At 47.3% G+C, this 21,276-nt stretch overlaps 1 long non-coding RNA gene across 1 annotated transcript in view; it reads right to left on the minus strand.

Annotated features, from left to right (window-relative positions):
• Window positions 1-20,794, minus strand: part of LOC121437592 — a 73,224-nt gene extending 52,430 nt beyond the window's left edge. The window contains exon 1 of the long non-coding RNA XR_005972985.1: window positions 20,662-20,794. This is a non-coding gene — a long non-coding RNA (uncharacterized LOC121437592). The remainder of the gene's footprint in view (window positions 1-20,661) is intronic.
• Between the last annotated feature and the right edge of the window lie 482 nt (window positions 20,795-21,276).

Consider the following 21,276-nt stretch of genomic DNA (forward strand, 5'->3'; position numbering starts at 1 on the left):
AAGTACCTGTTATGTAACAAAACCCACTGCTAGCTGAAAATACCGACTAGAGCGAATGATGCCTGTTTAAAAATGAAATACCACACCTGTGTCAGTTGATTGCCTGACTCTTCAGGGACACCCCACCCCCCACCCCCCGAAACGAAATAAAGAAAGACGGCCTCGGCAGGGAGGCCGCGGTGGCTGGCGCTGGGGGCAAAGCCAGGCCGAACAATGACGGAGTGGCCGCTGGGCCACCTGCCTGGGAGGCGGGAACCGAGTCAATAAAGCCACTAAGCAAACAGTCGTGCTCCGTTTGTTCAGTGGGCCGAGGAGCGCTGGAAGCCGGCACACATCCTCAGTTAAATCCGAGCCAAGCTCCCAGCCCACCGCTTTGTTTGCCCGATTCTGCTTGTGGCAAGATGGCGTTCCACGGGGTGCGGGGCAGACACGGGCGAGCCGGGCACCAGGGCAAGCCGGGCCATGGGACAAGCCAAGCCACTGGGAGAGCCGGCCCTGGGGCAAGCCGAACCATGGGGCGAGCCGGGCCACTGGGCGAGCCGGGCCACGGGGCGGGGCTGCACCCCGGGGTGGCTCCCCTGCCTGCATCCACACCCAGTGGGGCTGGGTCAAGTTATCCTGATGAAACCGAGGCTGCAGGGACGGAATCAGGAGTGGGAGGAGTCGGGGGAGGCTTCTGTGGTCTCTGTCACTTAGGCACAGTGTGAGAAAGTAGCTTCTAAGGTGCGTGGGGGGCGCTTGAGAAGAAGAGGGAGGATGGACGTCTGGGCTAGAGACCCCTGCCAATCGTCGTCAAAGCAGGCCTCGTGCTCCAGCAGCGACACACCCCCCGCTTTTATCTGCGTGCTTAAAACAGGCTTCCACCCCAGCGGTGGAGTCATTTAGAAGCGGCACAGATTTGAATGAAAGCATTTTGCGATGTCTGTGGCCGTCTTAAGTGTGGTGGACTGTGTGGTGCATTCATGAACGAGCTGTGCTTATGACTTGGTTGCCATGAAAACACCTTTGTGAGGGATGGAGGGGGTGATTCTCAGGATTGCTTGCACTGTGTGACATTTCATAGTTTGGAAGCAGGGAGAGCAGAGAAGGAAGCAGGCAGGTGCCCAGAGGCACAGCTCCTGTGCTGTTGTCTTTTCTTTCATCCCTGCAATGGAAATGTTAGCTGCATCCAGCATGTTGGCTCGTGCCTGAAATTCTAGCACTTGGGAGGCTGAGGCTGGAGGATGGCCGTGAATTCAACATCTGCCTGAGCTGTGTAACCAGACGTTATCTCAAAATAAACAAACAAACAAGTAAATAAATGAGTTAAGTACCGTGGTGGTGGTAGTGGTGCATCTGGGCCAGAGCTGCAAATGGATTCTGAGAATTTGAGAATTATGACAATATCAGTCTTAACCAGACCTAAGAGCCTTGGCATTTTCACTTTAAAAATTTCTTTTCCTAAGTAAGTCAGTGGTGGACCATGCCTTTAATCCTAGCACTCAGGCGAGAGACAGAGGCAGGTGGATTTCTGAGTTCAAGTCCAGCCCAGTCTATTGAGCGAGTTCCAGGACAGCTGGAGCTACACGTAGAAACTCTGTCTTGAACAACAACAACAAAAAAACCAAACAAACAAATCAAGCCAGGTATTGATGGTGGAGGCCTATTACTCCCAGCACACAGAAGACAGAGGCAGGCAGACCTCTGTGAGGTCAAGGCTAGCCTGGTCTACAGACTGAGTTCCAGAATAGCCAGGACTACACACACACAAAAAAAAAAACCCGGTCTCAATAAACAAAACCAAACAAACACAAACAATCAAAATCTCCTCTTCTTTCCGCAAGCCCCCAGGCCCCGCAGTGATTTCTAATCAGGGAGCTGGGGTTGCCCTCACGTGACCTCTGTCAGCACCTGGAGATGCTGAGTGAGAGCCACCGAGGCTGGAGGGCTACTGGAGATGGGGACCAGAGATGTAGCTGATTATCCCACAATGCACAGCTCCCCACATCAAAGAATTCTCCAGCCCCAAATGTCAACAGTGCCGAGGCTGAACTGTGCTTTCATGCCATGGGGTTATTGAAAAGCATCTGTTTAACTAAGCCGTGATACAGTCTGGATGGCTGGCAGTTCACATAGAAACCTTCTAGGGCGAGTTGATTTTAAACGAGGTTTCTATTTGTTCAAGAGCTTTAAATCAGTCTGTCTCTCGCTTTCTCCCACCCTCCCTCTCCTCTCTTGTCACAGGCACGTGCACGTGCACGGACACACACATACACACACACACACACACATGCACACGCAGTTCTGGGAGAAATCCTTTGTATGTGTTTTTCCTATGGGGTTGCTATGACATCCACCTACTCCATGGCCAAGCCGGGAGGAGACCAGCCCTGCCAAAGGTTCCTGGCCAAGGCCAAAGTGAAGACACTGGTGTGAAGTCTCCACCTGCCTGCCGGTCCTGGAAGTACAAATACTGACTGGACAAATCACTCTAAGCCACATGACCACGTGATAGGCAAGAGTCGAGCTTAGAAACCAGGCAGGGGCTACTCGGAAGACTGTCCCTGCCCAGCACACATACAGCTGTAGAGAGCACAACTAACTGCCTGGGTCAGGTCACTGCTTCTTAACCCCTGAGGTCTTCCAATAATATCCAGTGATAGGTCGGCCCTAGACCTGTGACAAGAACCTTTAGTGGTGACGTCACCCATCAGTGTTTAACTTCATCTTTCCGAAGGGTAACATCCACACCCAATGTGAACGTGTCTCTAGCAACCCCACATGCAGGAGTCTCAACAGAACGGAAAGCTGAGTCTTGCAAAGTGTCTGTACCTCCATGCTGACAACGTCGGTCACAGTCTCTGAAAGTCACAGTGTCCACCAACATGGGTACGAACAGAGTATGGTCCAGACACACACAAAGGAACAGTGCTCAGCCTGAGAACAGAAATTCTGACGGTTGCTAAAACACAGGCCAAACATCATGTTGAGGAAAAGAAGTCGGTGGCAATGAGACAAGTAGTGTGTGCTTCCATTTTTACAAAAATCCTAGTCTTGCTCAGAGGGACATGAGGGACAGGAGCTGGGAGAGGGTGTGGGGCTGATGAATTCATGAAGGGCCAGTCTTGCACAATAGTGCAAACTCACTCACTGTTACTAAACTGGGCACTTAGAATGCTGTGCTTGCTTGCTTCCTTGCTTGCTTGCTTGAGACAGTCTCTTACTATACAATCCTGGCTAGCCTGGGTATACCAGGATGGCTCCAAACTCACAGAGATCCTCTGCCTCCTGAATGGTGGGATTAAAGGTGAGCCTCACCACACCCAGCATGGGTGACATATTATTTAAAAGTATATATGGGTTGGGGAGCTGGCTCAGCAGTTAAGATTGCTGGCTGTGCCCTCCAAGGACCTGGGTTTGTTATGCAGCACCTACGGAGTGGCTATAACCATCTGTAACTTCAATTTCAGGCCTCTGTAGGAACCAGGAGTGCACGTGGTACACAGACATACATGTAGGTAAAAGATTCATACACATAAAATAAAAATACTGCTTTAAAAATAAAAGAGAGAGGTTGCTGGGTTATGGCTGTGCACGCCTTTAATCCCAGCAGTTGGGAGTAAATTTGTGGCCAGCCTAGTCTACAGAGTGAGTTCCAGGATAGCCAGGGCTACATAGAGAAACCCTGTTTCAAAACAAACAAACAAAATGTAATTTTAAAAATTAAATATATATATATACATATACATATGTATATATACATACAGAGAAAATCAGTTGATGAATATTTATTTACTCATTTATTTTTGGTTTTTCAAGACAGGGTTTCTCTGTGTAGCTTTGGAGCCTGTCCTGGAACTAGTGCTGTTGACCACGCTGGTCTCGAACTCTCAGAGATTCACCTGCCTCTGCCTCTGCCTCTGCCTCTGCCTCCTGATTAAAGGCATGTGCCACCACCGCCCAGCTTGGCTGATGGATTTTTATAAACTGAACACACGTAAATAGCCAGGTGAACAAGTGAATATGGTCAGGTCCCTCCCAGTCATTCTGTTCCCAGGGTCATGGGGTCCTGATTGTCTAACACCATAGCTTAGGACTTAACAAATCAGCACTGATCTCTATCTATGTATCTATCTATGTGTCTGACACACCGGCTGTGTTTGCTGCTGTTACAGACAGGGTCTCCTGTGAGATTTGGAAGGGGCTCTAACAAGACCATCTAGGAGCTGGGGAAATGCCTCAGCAGGTGAAACAGTTGTTAAGTGAGCTTGGGAATGGAGAGCGGAGCCCTGAGCTCACATAAAATCCAAGTAGGCATAGTGACGAACCTACAAACTCAAGAGAGATGGCGAAGCAGATCCCAGAGAAAGCTGTCTATGGAGACCTTGGAGACAGCGAGCTCCGGGTTCAACAAGAGACTTCGCCTCAGTCTACATGGTGGAGAGCGATGGAAGACACTTCCTCAGCTTCAGGCCTCCACACGCATGTGAACATGCATACACACACATATATATATAAACAAAAATATATCTGTTTATAATATTTTGTGTTTTGTTTTGAGACAGTCTTATGTAGCCAAACTGGCCGTGAGTTTGAATAAGATGTCCACATAAGACTCGGATGTTTGAACACTTGGTCCTCAGTTGGTGTGGCCTTGTGGGAGGAAGTGTGCCACTGGGAGTGGGCTGTGAGGTTCCAAAGGACTAGGCTTTTGAGAGTGCTCTCGGCTTCCTGTTCGTTAGAGTTTGAGACTGCGCTCTCAGCAGCTGTTCAAGCTGCATGCCACCTGCTGCCTCAGCTTTGCTACCATGGACTTTAACCCTCTGGGACCATAAGCCACAAATAAACTCTTTCTTCTGTAAGTTGCCCTGGTCGAGGTGTAGAGAAGTAACAGATCCATTGACCTTGAACTCAAGGGTAGCTGAGGATGGCCTTGAACTCCAGGTCCTCCAGCACCTGGCTAAGGCTGGGATTAGAGTTAACCCACTTCGTGTGAGCACTCCACAAGCAGCTCAAGTGAAAACGATCTCACTGTGATAGACACTTGGGATGGTGCTTGCCCACATCCCTGTTTTCTGAGAGTAGGGTGATCCCTAGAGGTGAAACAAATCCATGGAGGTTCTCAACTCCTCAAAGCCTCTGCCCTTTTGGAGGCTGCCCGGATATTACAAAGTACAACCATGATGGGCAGTCTCCTAGTTAGAGTTCGTGGATGGCTTCTGATCAAGCCCAAGGAACACACCCCGAACCTCCACAGACAGTTGCTCCGACTTAAGTTTAAACATTCAAAGGAAGTAAATTAGCATCTGGGATGGTTTGAGTTGCAGAGAACCAATCAGATGTCACTTTAACCCCTCAGTTTTCAAGTTTCCAGAACACAGCACTACATGTGTTCAGCTCCAGCGAAGGTCTTCTAGCTGCACTCCAAGGCGGATGGCAATCATGTGAGACACTAGACAAGACAGATTACACAGCGGGACAGGACTAGAAAGGGCTGAGGAGGAGCCGGGTTGCTCTAAACAGCTCATTTCCAGTAAACCTCCCCAGGGTTCCTGAGAACTACAGTAACCCCTTCTGAAAAGGTACTTCTAGTGACCTGAAGACTGAAGTAATAGGGGCGGCGGGGCTGCGTTCCCAGCACCCCGGCCGCCTGCTCGGCTAGCTTATGCCCCGAAATAATTACACGGACACTGTATTCTTTTAATCACTGCTTGGCCCATTCTCTTCTAGGCTAATTCTCACATATTAATTTAGCCCATTTCTAATCATCTGTATGTAGCACCCCAAGGTGCGCTTACCGGGGAGATTCTAGCCTATGTCCATCCTGGGTCGGAGCTTCATTCCGGGAGCGGGGCATGGTGTCTCTCTCAGGCGTCTGCTCCTGAGAGCAGAGCTGTCGCGACTCTGAGCTCACTTCCTCTTCCTCCCAGTATCCTGTTCTGTTTTCTCCTCCCACCTATCTTCTAACCAATAAAATGGGCCAGGGCAGTGCCTTTATTAGCCAATGACCTTCCTCCATCATTTCCCCTTTTTCGGTTTAAACGAAAAAAAGGCTTTTAACATAGCAAAATTACATATAACAAAACAGTTACCAAGTAAAAGTTACAATAATCTTTATCATAACTAAGGAAAACTATAACTAACTATTCTTAACTCCATCAAAGACTCCAGAAAGATATAATATTACCTAAGTAAACAAGAGCTAAGAAACTTCAAACTCTAGAAATGACAAAGACATCTCGCTGCCTGGACAGTCACCCAAAGTTCTTTTGTACCGTTGGGGCATCCATCTTCAGCCTTCAGGCCCATGGTATCCAGCAGACATTTCCATAAAGCAGGAAAATTCAAAGTCAGTTCAGTCACTATCTCTTGTGTCCTGCAGAATGTCTTGCAGACTCTTTCATGAATCAGGAACCCCGAAAGATCATCTCACCTTAGGCAAGTTCAGTAGTCCTCTCTGTGCAGGTTCTCTGTGTCCAGTTTATGCAATAGTCCAGGCAAGAGCAGTTTCTTGCCTAAATGGCTATCAAACTCCATAACGAGCCTCTTCGATGCCCATCTTCCTCTTGAAGTAGATTGGTGCTGCCAGGAGCAGAGTGTCTCATTGTCATGAAAAGTCCTCAGTTATTAAAACATTAAATGTCCTATTCTGTAATCTTTGAAAGACATGAAGAATGTCTATCTAAAATATATCTCTATATATCTAGAAAATCTAACTAACATGACTACAAGCTTTACTATTATCGATGATTATCCATTAACAACCTATATTTCTTAATTATATAGTACATATTTAAATGAACTACACAATCACAATACCTTAATCAAAATCAGAAACACTTATACATATAACAAAATTGACCTTAAATCTCTATCAATAAAGCAAAATCTATACTAATGCAAATTATTCATATCTATATCATATCCCCCTTTAAATGTAAAAGAACATTTATAAACATTTTTAGGGAATATGGGCGCAGTTATTTCTCTCCAAACTGCTTCCTGCTGAATGGGGGCGTCGTTAATTAGGTCTTTCATGGTATAACCTGTGTGCTAGTTTCATCTCAGTTGGCAGTTGAGCAAAGCAATTTTCTGAAGGTGTTCACACCAACCCTTCAGGAGGGCGTGGTCCATCATACCAAATCGGAATAGAAGAAAAGAACAGCGTCTCATCCTCTGTGAAAACAAAATAAGAAACTCCTTTCCAAAGTATCATGTCCTTAGATCCAAATTTCAAAGTCAAGGCATCAAAATATCTATGTCGGATTAGTTCAGCAGCATTTATAAATAAATATCTTTTAGCAGCTGTTGCTCCTTCCTCAGCATTCAAACAATTCAAAGAGAGCATAATAGCATACAGTATCAAAATTCTCTGTTTATTTTCCATCTTTGTGCAGCTTTGTTTTAACCTCTATTTTGTTTCTTTTTACTTTTAACTCTTTGCTTTTTGAGACAGGTTCTCTGTATCTTTGACCTGAAGTAACTCTGTAGACCAGGCTGTCTTTGAACTCTCAAAGATCCGCCTGTCTCTGCCTCCCAGGCATTTGGGATTAAAGGTGTACACTACTACACCTTGAACTCACAGAGATCTGTTTGTCTCTGCCTTCTAGGCACTGGGATTAAAGGCGTGTGCTATCACACACAACAACTCTCTTCCTTTTTTTATGTTTTTTACTTTAAGAACTTCAACTTTTAGTCTGTATATATTTTTAACACACTTTAAACCATTCAGAAATTTTCTCTGTCTTTGAATCTCTCTTTACTGTATATCTTTCTTTTTATGACCACATGAATCTTTAATTTACCAAGCGATGTCAGTAGGATTAAAGGCGTGGCTTTGCCAGCTAGATCCAGTCCATTCCTTAGCTTTCCAGCCTCATGGCTGAGGTACTGGCTGTAGCCATGTTTACTGCAACAACTGTATGGCATTTCAAGGTCCCTGCCAGCAAGTGAGCTACAACAGACAACACTCAATTCCTCTCGGTAGCAGGCCCTCCTGCCTCAAACAGTCAGAGTTTGCCCTGGCAGGATGGCCCAGAAAGCCGGCATTTTTAAACAGCGCAGCTTTTTTCCTGCTACGGCTGAAAACCGAAAAGCATGCGTTCAGCTTTTCGTCAACACCGTTTAAGTGTTTCGTGGCAGGACCTCTTAATGAGCTTCAGGCTTTGCAGCTAAAGCTGAGTCAGGAAGCCTCTCTTAGATGAGGCGCTTGCTTGCCTCTAGTAAGCAGAGTAGAACCGAGAAATTGTTGCTACCAAGAAATCAGGCACAATGCTGACATTTTGTTCTAGAATTACTTCCCAAGCTGTCTCAGGCTTTATGTGGAAGCAGTTGTCCACGTGGGCGCCATAAGAAGTAATAAGGGCGGCGGCGCTGCCCCAAAATAATTGCACGGACACTGTATTCTTTTAATCACTGCTTGGCCCATTCTCTTCTAGGCTAATTCTCACATATTAATTTAGCCCATTTCTAATCATCTGTATGTAGCACCCCAAGGTGCGCTTACCGGGGAGATTCTAGCCTATGTCCATCCTGGGTCGGAGCTTCATTCCGGGAGCGGGGCATGGTGTCTCTCTCAGGCGTCTGCTCCTGAGAGCAGAGCTGTCGCGACTCTGAGCTCACTTCCTCTTCCTCCCAGTATCCTGTTCTGTTTTCTCCTCCCACCTATCTTCTAACCAATAAAATGGGCCAGGGCAGTGCCTTTATTAGCCAATGACCTTCCTCCATCAGAAGACCCTTCAAGAAAAGGGTTCCATCCTTTAAAGCTGCCACTAAACCTCAAGACACAACTCTTGAGGGACATGTTAAGTCTAGATTCAAGCCACAAAGCCTTCTCACGAAGAGCAGAGGTAGCTGGCCCTGGCTTTTACAAGAGAATCTCTCTCCTCGTCATACTTCCCAGGCCCAGATTCCTCCCACCGGGACCACAAAGAACCTTTTTGTTCTTGTTCCATAGACTCAACAAAGTCTTCTCTGTCCAGCCAGGAAAAGAAGGAACCTTGTAACTTAATGAAGATGAGTTTACTCAATGTCTCTCAGAGGGAGCCATGTTGTCCCTCTGAGAACACTCAGATGGCTGAGAGGAGACAAATTAGTGGTACTGCGAGAACATCCAAATTCTCCAACATTTCAGCGTTGACAATTTCAGCCTCAACCTTTTTATGGCGAGATACTTATCATTTAATAAGTCCGGGATTAGGAATGGCCCTCCCCGGAGACCAGTGCTGTTTGTCGTCTGGGAAGATGGCTGTTGCCTCAAAGGCAAGCCTCCCTCGACTACTTCTCCTAGGCGCCAGGAGACCTTGAATTAAATGCTATTCTCAAGGTTCCTACAGCGATCACCCCAGACTCTGTTCCACACGGATGTCCACATGCAAATAAAACGGCCGCCTACATTTCCGAAGTGAAAAATCTTACATGGCTTTTAAAATATTCACAGATTAAATCTGAATAAAATCAATGTGACCAGAGACATCTGTCTTGGTGTCAAGACGACAGTGTAACAAGTCTGGAGACTGAGTAGGAGTGTTAGGAAGCAGAAAGCCACGGCATGACGGCTGAGGAAAACACTAAGGAGGACACATTTCTGTGTGTCTCAGGTTAGACGGTGTAGGCTGGAAAGAAGCAGTCACACTTCAGAGGAGCAATGGTGAGGACAGTACAGACAGACAGACGGACTCTCCAACACCGAGTCCCAGACTTCTTTACTGCTTACCTCCATCCAAACTCACCCGGAAGGAAATCACTCAGGTTATTCCCAACAGTCTCCACGTATACATCCTGCTGGGAAGTCCAAACAGACACAGAACCAAGTGGGAAGCTATAGATCCATCTTCACAGCAAGAAAGACCCACTAACCACGGGGTTCCACGACTGCCTTCCTCTATTAATTCTGGTTATGACTCTTTTACTAGTGAAATTTTTTTACCTAATTTCCTTTTTTTCTTTGACGTTAAGATGCAAAAGAAGTGGAAATAATCACAGATCAAAATAGATCATATGATTAATAGCTTGTTGGTGTGGGTGTAAACACACTCGTGGGTTAGTGTGTGGTGCCCACGTGAACATCAGAGGACAAATTTGGGTATCATTTTTCAGACACTTTCCACCCTTTATTTTAGACAAAAACAAAAGTCTCTCAGCCCCAGAAGTTTGCCAAGCAGGCAAAGTGGGTCTGAGCTTCCAGAGACACCTGTCTCTGACTCCCATCACGTCACTGCTGGACCGCATACAGGTGTTGTGGCACCCAGCATTTTACATCCGTTTGGGAGATCTGAACTCAAGTCCTCAAGCCTGCAAAGCTGTGTTTTACTAACTGAGCTAGCTCTCTAGTCCGTGGTTCTAGGTTGGCCTAGAATTCGCAATTCTCCCATTGCAGCCTCCTGCAGATTACAGATGTGTGTCTTAACACCTTGAGATCAGATGGTTTTAGGGACTAGTCTCACTGGAGGATGGCCACGGAGCAGGTGGGCACACAAACGAGCACGTGCTTCTGGTTTCTCTCAGTCCCGCAGAGAACATAAGGAATGCTGTGGATCCTGTCTACCCTTAGCTGATATGCTCAGCCACACCGCGTCTGTGCTCAGTAGAGCAGGGCTCTCTGTGGGTTGTTTTCTTACAGCATGACCAGGTCAATCAAGACTGAGGGATGTCAGGCCTCCCCAGGATGCGTCCCTGGGCGTTTCCCACTGGACCCTGGTCTCAGCACGCAGGGCTTCAGGCTATGGTGCTCAGGCAAGTATTTAACAAAAGGCATTTCCAAAAGCAATGCTCTGCATCTGCTGGTTTCCTTGGTGCCAACAACATTGCCGGTGCTATCACCAGGTCGTGGAGGTGGGAAGAGATGTTCAGACAGGGGCTGGCTCCGGGATCTGGTCTTGGGGCAGGACCCAGCCCTGACAGCCACAGCCACGATCACAGCGTGGCGTGCAGGTTAAATGCAGGAGAGATGGTGTCAGAATCCAGACTCAGGACGACCACCTTGACTCTTTCTGTCTAAATTCAACTAAAGTGGTAAAAGCGAATACAGAGACCTCCTAGCACACAGCAAAGGAACAGGAGACGACTGAGCAAAGAGCATTATCTTCAGACCACAGCCAGATAAGTCGGGAGTGACGACAGCTGTCCTCCCAGAACTGGGGAGCTGGAGGCTGGCGGGTCAGAAGTTTAAAGTCCTACCTTACTTAGCAAGTTCAAGGCCAGTCTGTGCTACAAGATACCCTATAAAAATAAACAAAAGAAGGAAGAAAAAGAAATAAGGAAAGGAAGGAAAGAAAGAGAAAGAAAAATTATGGCCAAATGTAATCACACTTTTTATTTGTCCCCTTAGCACTAGAATTACAGGAGGTTGTGAGCTGCCTGACCAAACTCAGGTCCTGGGGAATCACTGAACTGTCCTTCAGGCCCAGAATTATCTCTTTCTTTCTTTCTTTCTTTTTTCTTTCTTTCTTTCTTTTGTTTGTTTGCTTATGTTTTCTTTTTTCTTTTTCTTTTCTTTTCTTTTTGTTGTTGTTGGTTAGTTGGGTTTTTTTTTGTTTTGATTTGTTTTTTGTTTTTGTTTGTTTGTTTTTGTGAGACAGGTTTTCTCTGTGTAGCCCTGGCCGCCCTGGAACTCACTCTATGGACCACACTGGCCTGGAACTCACAGAGATCCACCTGCCTCTGCCTCCAGAGTGCTGGGATTAAAGTGTTAAAAACACATCCGTTGCAAGAGTCCTGCACTCGAAAGTTTGTAACAGCAGTGTACTCAAACTCATCCAAACTGGGAAGCGAAAAGGAAGCCCTTTAGTAGATGAATAGTTAGATAAACTGGGGCCCGTCCCCAGGAAAATACTTCTCACCTTGGCTTGTCAGAAATGAGCTGTCAAACCGTGCTCAGAAGTGGGAACGGTGCTGGGTGGCCGAGCACACCTTTAATCCCGCACTCAGGAGGCAGAGGCAGGTGGATCTGCATTCAAGGTCAGCCTGCTCTACTGAGAGAGTTCCAGCACAGGCAGGGCTACACAGAGAAACCCTGTTTGGGGTAGCGGGGAAGAAGTAGGAAAGACAATGCAGAAAGAGCTGAGCAATGTCACCAGAGAGAATGTAATGCTACTTTTCCCCAGTTTATTGTGACACACAGGACAGTGTGCAGACAGTGTGCAGACAGACCGGTGGACAGTGTGCAGACAGACCGGAGGACAGTGTGCAGACAGACTGGAGGACAGTGTGCAGACAGACTGGAGGACAGTGTGCAGACAGACTGGAGGACAGTGTGCAGACAGACTGGAGGACAGTGTGCAGACAGACTGTGGACAGTGTGCAGACAGACTGGAGGACAGTGTGCAGACAGACTGGAGGACAGTGTGCAGACAGACTGTGGACAGTGTGCAGACAGACCGGTGGACAGTGTGCAGACAGACCGGAGGACAGTGTGCAGACAGACTGTGGACAGTGTGCAGACAGACCGGTGGACAGTGTGCAGACAGACTGGAGGACAGTGTGCAGACAGACTGTGGACAGTGTGCAGACAGACCGGTGGACAGTGTGCAGACAGACCGGTGGACAGTGTGCAGACAGACCGGTGGACAGTGTGCAGACAGACTGTGGACAGTGTGCAGACAGACCGGTGGACAGTGTGCAGACAGACCGGTGGACAGTGTGCAGACAGACCGGTGGACAGTGTGCAGACAGACCGGTGGACAGTGTGCAGACAGACTGTGGACAGTGTGCAGACAGACCGGAGGACAGTGTGCAGACAGACTGGAGGACAGTGTGCAGACAGACCGGTGGACAGTGTGCAGACAGACTGGAGGACAGTGTGCAGACAGACTGTGGACAGTGTGCAGACAGACCGGTGGACAGTGTGCAGACAGACCGGTGGACAGTGTGCAGACAGACCGGTGGACAGTGTGCAGACAGACCGGTGGACAGTGTGCAGACAGACCGGTGGACAGTGTGCAGACAGACCGGAGGACAGTGTGCAGACAGACTGTGGACAGTGTGCAGACAGACCGGAGGACAGTGTGCAGACAGACCGGAGGACAGTGTGCAGACAGACCGGTGGACAGTGTGCAGACAGACTGTGGACAGTGTGCAGACAGACCGGAGGACAGTGTGCAGACAGACTGGAGGACAGTGTGCAGACAGACTGTGGACAGTGTGCAGACAGACTGTGGACAGTGTGCAGACAGACCGGAGGACAGTGTGCAGACAGCCTGCTGGTGGGCGACCACGTATAGAAGGGAATAGAAGTGCGGGCTGTGATGCAGCCAGGGCAGCAAAGACCTTGAGTGCCAAGATAGGAAACCACAAGTCAACACTGACCCAGCAGGAAAGGGCCTGGCTCCTCATTGCTCGATGGACTTCCTACTTCTGGGTATGGTCAGCTAAAAGCAGTCCCCTGGTGGCAGGCTTTGGTCTCCCCGGTTACACCAAAGTGAAAATTATAAAAACTCTTCAGAACTCCAAAGACACGCCAGGAATGTGGGTTTGGAGCAGTACAAACTTGAAGTCAGCTGCACATTGGAAAGGCCAATGAACAGAGAAGCTCACGGTTTGGAAGAGAAGTAGCCCAGCATTTCCCCTGTGCAGGCCGGGTGAATTCTCCTCCAGCCAGCAGCTGGTTCAGAGGCTGCCTGTGCTCTGAAAGACTTGAAGGGCTGCTTTGCATCTGGCCTCAGCAGACACGCCCATTTGCATATAGCCAAATTTCCACGTCTAAGGCGTAACTAGCAGATCTGGGTGGATGTTATGGCATCAAAATTCTTTAAAGCCCGTCATAGTAACCAGCTAAAAGACAGCAAAGTTTACAGCAGAAAAGCCAAGCTCTGAAGTCGTTTTTCTGCTAAGGAGCATTCTGAGAAATGGAATTTAGCGAAGTGTCGGAGAAGTACGCACAAGTTTGGAACTGGGGCTTCTATGGGCTCTGGACAGAATCATCCTTTCTGCTCCTCTGTCTAAACAAAGAGGTTTTCCCAGGGTGTGGTGCTCTTAGAAGTGCTCCTGCATCACAAGGAGACATCCCTACAACGCAGGAAAGCTCTCTTTCCTACAGAACTTTTTCCTATTGGATTAACGTTTGTTACGGTGCATGATAATGGGGTTAGTGTACACGTATGTAGCGTGCTGTAATCATGTGCGATCTCCTTTTCTCTAACCCCCACCACCATACTCTTACCAAACTACAGTAATCATTGTTCAACATGAAGGCTGACTTCCTCAGAAACTTCCGTACAGGAGACGGAACGATCTAGTAATCGAGTTCCCATACCTGATTTCTTTGATGTCACATGACATCCCAGTTCTTAATCTTGCTGAAAATGACAGTGTTGAATTAATCTTTTCAGTTGAAAATGTACCATTTTATGTAACTACCTCATTCGCTCCTTTGTTGTTGGACACCCACGCTAAGACCTGAGATTAACACTTGTTTCCAGGGTGCAGTCCATCATGCAGAAAGTCTGGGCAGTAGGAACTTGAGGGAGCTGGTCACATTGCATCCACAGCAGGGAAGCAGAGAGAGATGAAAGCTGAGGTCAGCTCACTTTCCCCCTGATTCAGTCAGAGGGTAGGTGGATAGATGCCTCAGTTAACCTAGTCTAGAAAGCCCCTCATGGACTTGTAGAGTGTGTCTCCTAGGTGACTCTAGATCCTGACACGCAGTCAATAGGAAACAGCACAGACAGAGGCAGTTTTCAATTTCCATAGAAACCAGAGTGCTTTTTGCAGGGCTTCGTGAACAATTAATTCATTTTTAAGAGAAACATAGGCAAACTGAGAAAATATTATTTTTCTTACAATTTCAACATTTCTGTGCAACTCCAAGATGAGGGTAGGGAGGAAAGATACAGTTTCTAAACTGCTGCGAATCTCTAGGAACCTTGAGTCAACTTGCAGAAGTCCAGTTAAAGTATAATGTTAGAAAATGCACAAGATCACTGGGTACTGGTGGCACACACTTGCAATCCCAGCACTGGGTGCTGGTGGCACACACTTGCAATCCCAGCACTGGGGAGGCAGAGGCAGACGGATGTCTCTGAGTTTGAGGCCAGCCTGGTCTACAGATAGTTCCAGAACAGCCAGGGCTACACAGAGAAACCCTGCTGTGGGTCAATGGTCTTGTATTCTGTAAAGATTTGTCACTTGTACTTGTTTAATAAAGTGCTGATTGGCCAGTAGCCAGGCAGGAAGTATAGGTGGGGTGACCAGAACAGGAAAATTCTGGGAAGAGGAAAGGCTCAGTCTACAGTCATCACCCAGATGCAGAAGAAGCAAGATGAGAATGAATCACTAATAAAAGGTACCAAGCCACATGGCTAACACAGACAAGAATTATGGGTTAAGATGTAAGAGTTAATAAGAAGCCTGAGCTAATAGGCCAACCAGTTTATAATTAAAGTAGACCTATGTGTGTTTCTTTGGGACTGAACAGCTGAGGGACCAGGCAGGACAGAAACCTCCAACGTGGACAACTACATCCACATAAAACCTGAGAGAGCTTGGAAAGTAATTCTGGACTCAAAAGAACAGAGTTAAACATGGCTTCTTGGTAGCAACATTTTTCTCAGGTGGGCTCTGTTTGCTAGAGGCAAGCGTGTCTCATTTAAGAGAAGCTTCCTGACTCAGTTTTAGCTGCAAAAAACTTGCAGCTCTTTTAAGAGGCTTCACCACCAAACATTTAAATGGTGTTTATGAATAGCTGACAGAATGCTTTTTGGTGGTAGCAGGGACCTTGGAACTCCATAGAGCTGTAGCAATAAACATGGCTCCTGCCAGTACCTCTGCCATGAAGCAAGACTCTCAGAAAGCTAAGGAATGGGGTGGATCCAGTTGTCAAAGCCACGGCTTTAATCCTAGCCGTATTAATTCGCTTAGCCAATTAAAGACTCATGTGGTCAGAAAAAGATATACAGTATACAGTAAAAAGATATATAGTAAAGATAGATTCAGATGAAGAAAACTTTTAAACCATTTACAGTGTGTTTAAACATACATATAGGCTTGGGAGAGAAAAGAAAAAGGATAAAGTCCTTTAAAAAAAAAAGAGAGAGAGTAGTTGGGTGTGGTGGCAAGCACCTTTAATCCCAGCACTTGGGAGGCAGAGGCAGGTGGTTCTCTGTGAGTTCGAGGGCAGCCTGGTCTACAGAGTGAGTTCCAGAACAGCCAAAGACACACAGAGAAACTTTATCTCAAAAAACCAAAAATTAAAAATAAGAGTAAAAGGGGGCTGGAGAGATGGCTCAGAGGTTAAGAGCATTGCCTGCTCTTCCAAAGGTACTGAGTTCAATTCCCAGCAACCACATGGTGGCTCACAACCATCTATAATGGGGTCTGGTGCCTTCTTCTGGCCTGCAGGCATACACACAGAATATTGTATACATAATAAATAAATAAATATTTAAAAAAATAAGAGTAAAAGAAATAGAATTTAAAATAAAGTCACATAAAGATGGAAAATACACAGAGTCTGGATACTGTATGTTATTATGACTGAACATAATGGTCAGTGGGAGAAGGGAGAGGCAGAGAGGGTGGGACTGGGAAGGATAGAAAACCTCTGTCAACAAAACCCTGCCTCAAAAAACCTAAAGGAAAGAAAAAGAAAATGCAAGGAACGCCAGTGTTGATGTGTGCCTTGATTCTGAGGCTGTGTGTGGAGGATGTGTTGGTTGCTAAGGATTCTGGTTGTGCTGAAATGGCTGGAGCAGCTTCAAATCCCAGACCTAAGTGGGGCTCCACCAGCTATTCCTGGTGTGAGAAAGAGACAGGATTCTCAGAACAGGGACCCAGACATGCAGGGAGATGTATAGCCTACACTATGGGATGGTATGTGAGCCGGGAAAGGTACTAGAGATTTAAACACATACAAATATAGACAGAGACACCGGGACATAAGTCATCCTTGAAACAAGAATGCCCCTTTTATTGTGTTCAGGGGCAGCTTATATAGTGCTCTGGCCACGCCCCAGCTCTCGGGATCTTTCAGCTGCAGGCCCACCAAAACCATTTCCCTGCCATCAGGGTAGTGCTCAGAGCAGCTGCAAGCATAGGAAAAACAAGCTGTTTTACTCAGAGCAGCTGCAAGCATAACAAGTTGTTTACTCTGGCACAGGAAATTCAGGGTCTGGGTCCACAGTTCCCAACAGGGAGAAGGGGTTGGGGGTCTTCCTGGTCAAGGGGAAGCTATGTGGAAGGCGGGCAGGCAGCAGACAGCCTTTCAATGGAGATCTGGAGAGGAGAGAGATGTTCCCAGTCAGCACTCAGTTTGCAGTGGTCAGTGGGAGAAGGGAGAGAAAGAGGGGGTGGGTGGGCACCACAAATGGCTGGGACAATTACTCAAAACCAGAAATTTCAGAGCCAGCATCCATGGCCACCTCCACCTCAGTGGCCATCAAAACATGGACTGCATAGTAAGCGGTAAGTGGGCCCCAAAAGGATATGTCCTAGAATCTGTGTATGTGAACTTATTTGATAAGAATGTTTCTGTTGCTGGGCAGTGGTGGTGTACGTCTTTAATCCTAGCACCAGGAGGCAGAGGCAGACGGATCTCTGTGAGTTCGAGGCCAGCCTAATATACAGAGCAAGCTCCAGGACAGGCTCCAAAACTACAGAGAAACCTTGTCTCGAAAAACCAAAACAAACAAACAAATGAATGTTTCTGTTGTTGTTGTTTGTTTTCCAGATATAATTAGAGACCTTCAGTTGAGATAATTCTGGGACCTTCTGCCTCCACCTCCACCTTCTCTGAACACTAAAATTACAGGCATGTATCCGTGCACTAGTTTATTATTTATTTTTTAATTTACGTTTTATGTGTATGGATGTTTGCCTGCATGTGTGTTTGTGCACCGTGTGTGTGTGTGTGTGTGTGTGTGTGTGTGTGTGTGTGTGCTCGTAACCGCTGCTCCCCACGCTGGTTTCATGCATTCCGCCAGCTGATGCCTATGTCTCAGTCGCAACACTTTTAGCTTCTGCATTACTGTTTGACTGGGTTCCTAGTAGTCCAAGTGGCAGGCGGGGGTCATATGAAAAAGTCCAAGGTATGCCACTATCCAGTCACCTGGCTTTGCAGTGGGGGACTCCAGTGAGTGTCTGCTCTCCTGTGGCAAGGAGGGCCCACACAGCTCTCAGGCAGATCCCAGAGCTGAGCCACTCCTTGCTGAGCTCCTGGGGAAAGCCAGCTGGCCTCTAACCATGACAAGGTAGCAGCATGAAACATCTTGCGGCCTCACTCCCGCTACAAGGCAGAATCCACCAGCTTCCAACCAGAGTCTTTCCATTTCCTTCTGAGCACAGAAATGACGACCCTTTGCCGCCTCCCTGCAGCACAATATCGCCACCTGCTGGACAAAATGCCACAGTGGACTCGTGCACACCAAAAGTTTTGTTCAGTACGTGAATTAGCAACCAGTTTTTACACACAGCAAGTGGTGTTCCAATAACTTGGGCTACCACATTTCCAGACTTCGTCAACCCAATTACCAACCCCCAATAGCACTGCCAAACCAGAAATTATTACAATTCACTATTTGACACTTTTGTTACACCCTTTCCTAAACCTGGTGCTTACAATTCCTTCTCAGTTCTCAGGCCTGATCGTGCAGATATGATTTTAATATACTCATGTCCTCCTACAGTCGCAGCTCCCCATGAGGCATTCTTTCTACTCCCAGGAATAAGCTTTTTGTCAGTCTGTGCCACGTGAGTGGTGTGGACAAATAATGCCACGCATAGATCACCAAGGGGCAATCATCGTCCATCCTCAAAACGTTGGAAAAAAGCTGGTATTTAGTTAAATACACTGTCTGTATAAGACTATAACTCTCACACAAAATAAAGTGAAAATCCATGGCTTTTAAAAAATTGTTCGGTGGGCAGCATGTATGAACCACCGCACATGTGCGGATGTCAGAAGGTGACCTCCAGCATTGGTCTCTGCCTTCCATCTAGTTTTGGGACAGAGTATCTTTTTGGTTTTCTGTTGCTGGCTGCTCTGCCCTAGCTGACTGGCAAGCTTCCAGGAAGGCTCTGGGCCCTGCCCCCCACCTTGCTGTGGAGGGACAGAGCCAGCTCTACGTGGATTCTGAGGATTCAGTCTCAAGTCCTCAGTGCTGAGCCATCTTCCCGGCCCCAGAAATCCTTTTATTGCTTCGGCGCACCTGGAGAAATGTTTGAACTTCTGGAATTTTTCACACGACAGAGATAACCAACTTCAGGGATAACCAGCGATTTCGCTCTGCCTGTTCTCAGATTTGCCAGAACTCAGAAGGGACCCTAGAAACCGAGAGTATAAAATGCAGGCTCAGGACACATAGGGTCACGCTACCCTCTCAGGACCAACAGCCTGTGCTCACCGAATGCAGCTGAGAGACTCAGCTTGGTGTTCAAGGCCACCCCAGCTATCCCCACTCACTGCCCTGACCTAGGCACTTATTAAGCACTCAGAAAACTGTGTGGTTTACTTATTATACTCATGACCCCTGACTCCTACAAGCCTTGGACCCCCAAAATCTCAGGTCTGCCATACCTTAAAAATCTCATCAAGAGGGGCCCCGACAGCCTTTCCCTGGGACTTAGTCTAGAACAAGAAAACTCCCTCCTGGGAAATCCTTCCCCCACCCGGCCCACCCCGTGCGCACTTTTCCCTCCAGCCATACTAGAAGCTGACTTTCTTTTTTTTTTTTTTAAAGAAACCCTGTCTTTTTTTTTTTTTTAAATATTTATTTATTTATTTATTATGTATACAGTATTCTGTCTGTGTGTATGTCTGCAGGCCAGAAGAGGGCACCAGACCTCATTACAGATGGTTGTGAGCCACCATGTGGGTGCCGGGAATTGAACTCAGGACCTTTGGAAGAGCAGGCAATGCTCTTAACCACTGAGCCATCTCTCCAGCCCCCGAAGCTGACTTTCTTATCTGTTCCTTCCAAACTTTGGAGAGCTCCTGGTGGACACCTGGTATAACACCCTCCACAGGCCTTAGGGACTTGCACCTCACTGGACGGCACATTTGTGACAGGCTGGCTTGTGTCCTCTGCCTAGGACACTGTAGAGCAGAACCCTGGTGTCTGAGGAGCCCACGCTCCTCGGGGTAATTGAAGTTAATTGACCTCAGCTGTCCTGAGATGACTTCCATTAGTCTTTTCCATTACAGTAACCTTGCAGGGGGCAAATGAGGGTGTCAATATGTTACATCATGTGGCTGTGTACAGGTATTCATGTACATGCGTGTAAAGGGGGCAAAGAAAAGGCGCACAAAGGGTGAGAGGCGGCACCGACATGTCTTTCTAAGGATGAGGCTGCAGAAGAGAAATACCAGGCCCATCTCATGCTCAGTGAGCAGAGCTAAGCATTTGGGAACTTAGTGCTTGGAATAGCCCTTCCAACAGCTGGGTCCCCTGTCATTGGATCCAGGAAGCTGATCAAAGACCACAAGTCAATCCTTGATGTCGTCACGTCGTTCTGGCCCCAAAGCAACAGATATTGGAAGACAGAGCAGCGTCTCCCACGGGACTCATGCGCATTAGAATTATTTGAAGATTCTTAGGGCTGAGTTCCCTGACTCGGTCCCAAAGAATCTTCTCCGCTCTGATCTACCCCACAGCAGGTTTTGATTTTAGGTTTGTGAATCAGGCGAAATCTTAACCATTGTGTTTTGCGTCAGCCCTGCAGATACACACAGAGACTCGCGTCTTGACATACCTGATGGTGTACTTCAAGCAGCCGGATGTGTCCTGCGCGCCTCTGACCAGCCTCTGGAAAGCAACCAATCCTTGGACCCAGTCCTTGAGGGATTTTAAAAATAAGTCTAGTTTATCTTCTTCCAGCAGATGGCGCCGTGGACCGCACTTTGCAAGGCAATCTGGAAGTACTTTTAGGGACTCTTCTGACCCCTGACAACTTTTCTCCCAAAGCCTGGAGTTAGTCTCCTTTGATACACCGTCCTTGTCTCTGAAATCTTTAAAACATTCATTCACCACAAGCCCGTGAATGGGTCGCAAAATGTACACACTGTCTAGCTACGTAGCCATTCCCTCCGCAACTGCTCAGGACTTGCTCTGGCCCAGGTGATTCTAAGTACTGGGATGGTGGTGGGCAAAGCAATTAAGGCACGCACACACATTCAGAATTCTTCAATAATGATGCCACCAGACAACAAAAACATTCTGGACTGCTTGCTGTCCTCAGATACCCAGTTAAAAATAAGCAGGCTTTTTTGTTTGCTTGATTTTTTGAGACAGGGTTTCTGTGTGTGGCCCTGGCTGTCCTGCAACTCTTTCTATAGACCAGGCTGGCCTTGAACTCAGAGATCCACCT

This window comes from Microtus oregoni, unplaced genomic scaffold (assembly GCF_018167655.1).
Source record: "Microtus oregoni isolate MIOR12 unplaced genomic scaffold, Mior012 000053F_ref0000044, whole genome shotgun sequence".
In the NCBI taxonomy this organism is placed as follows: domain Eukaryota; kingdom Metazoa; phylum Chordata; class Mammalia; order Rodentia; family Cricetidae; genus Microtus; species Microtus oregoni.